The 1803-nt window shown below is 33.9% G+C and overlaps 1 protein-coding gene across 3 annotated transcripts in view; it reads left to right on the top strand.

The window, feature by feature from the left end:
• The window catches only part of LOC106882558 (uncharacterized), a 214413-nt gene that overhangs the window by 202035 nt on the left and 10575 nt on the right, over window positions 1-1803 (top strand). The window contains exon 8 of one of the 3 annotated variants that reach the window (XR_008264440.1): window positions 998-1155. The exons of the other annotated variants lie outside the window; for them this stretch is intronic. The gene's annotated coding sequence lies outside the window, so the exon portion shown is untranslated. The remainder of the gene's footprint in view (window positions 1-997; window positions 1156-1803) is intronic. 3 annotated transcript variants of the gene reach the window in all.

Genomic DNA, 1803 nt, shown 5'->3' with positions numbered 1-1803 from the left:
TCTCTCTCTCTCTCTCTCTCTATATATATATATATATATATATACACATATATATTCATATATGCATGCATGCGTACATATACACATCCACACCTTCACATGCAATATTTATATACATATATACGCATGCACAGATATGTATATTAACATATACTTCTGTAAGCGTTCTTAAAATATTCATAAAATGCAGTACTTAAGGAAACCGTGTTAAATGGGGGTCATTATATTATAGCATAATATCGGAATATGAGTTTAAGAGTTTATTTTTAACACAGATTAAATTTTATAAACACCTCGAAACAACTAGAAAATTCCAGAGAATCACTCCTGCTCTCCCCTTATACTCGATAACATTAAATTTCCTCTCACATTCTTATGTTACACAGCATGACCAAATATTTTGATGAAATTTGAAAACGGGTTAGAAAACAATTAGAAAATAATATCCATTGTTAATATATACTTATTTAACACTAATCAGTTCTACTTATGAATTCTGCTTACAAGAATGACTGCGATATAGTTCAGAAGATGCAAAGCTGGAATGAAAATCCATGTATTACCTCTTCCGCACATGTAGGGAGACTACATCTAATGCCGTCTACATTTTATAAGTCTTTCCTCAGAAAGCTGGAATCCGTCGTAGGATATCCTGCCCACAGTATTTCCTTCTGTCTTGCTGCTGCGATCCCATTCAAGGTCATTCTCAATAAAGAAATCCAGCCATAAATTTTAGCAATCTTAGTTATGCTGCCCCTGAAGAATTCAGTTGTAAGAAATTTTTGTGCTGTTACTGGCTCTTCGGTTGCGTCTTCAAACTTATTTTAGATGTATTGCAGTGCTAATTTACGCAGCCTTTCAATAGGTAAAAACTGTCACCATGAAACTCTATTAACTATTCCACATCTTCCGCATTGACATTTTGCATTCTCCCTTCATTGGCCAGCTCAACGAAGTCACTGATGACCGCTGGTACTATTTCTTCATAAAATTTCAGGAAAACGTGGGAAGCTGGAGAAATTCTTTGGCTTCCTGAGCGCCTGCTCTTGCAGCTCCTCCAGAAAAACGGATGCTGTGTAGGTTATGCCGCCGTTTGAACCTATCAAACCAAACTCTTAGCTGTGAATGCTTCTGAATTATCTTCTTCTTCTTCTTGTAAGTGTCTAAAGATGCTCCTTGCTTTTTTTACATTATTAGTTGGCTTAATGGCATGTCGCATTCCGTTTCGTCATCCATTCATATAGAAAGCATATTTTTCATTTTTACCCACCAAAATTTACTCCTTGAACAATTCACCTTCTTTGTTGATAACAACGGGGTTGTCATGGCAGAAATCTTTATTTAACCCCATTTATAAGATGATTACATACTTATCTACTTATACAAGACGTTTGCCAGCTTCTAATCGACTAAACGCTTGTGCTTTTACATCCAAATGTCATGCTTTTCCCCGGCACATTAGATGAACTTTCAGCACTTAGAGGCCATTTTCGAATCATGATGGATCAAAAAAAAAAAAAAAATTATTTGAACAATTTAGATGAATGTGGAAGAATGCATGACATTGACTCATAGTTTCCTACATTCTTTCAAAATTTCATTTTCTTATAATATTTGTTCCTTAATAATATTTTCTTGTGAAAAAACAAAAAAACAACAAAAAACAAAAACCTTTCACATTTTTGCGAAGTAAAAGAGACTTCACATGTTCTTTTATGAGATAGCAAGCAGCAAATCAACAAGGAAGGTATTCTAGTTTCTAATCTTTTATCTTTTAATATGTTTTTACTCTTATGCTAATTT

The sequence above is a fragment of the Octopus bimaculoides genome, chromosome 6, assembly GCF_001194135.2.
Source record: "Octopus bimaculoides isolate UCB-OBI-ISO-001 chromosome 6, ASM119413v2, whole genome shotgun sequence".
Taxonomy (NCBI): Eukaryota; Metazoa; Mollusca; class Cephalopoda; order Octopoda; family Octopodidae; genus Octopus; species Octopus bimaculoides.
Note: the sequence above shows the minus strand (reverse complement) of the source record. Positions and strands in the feature narration are given on the sequence as shown.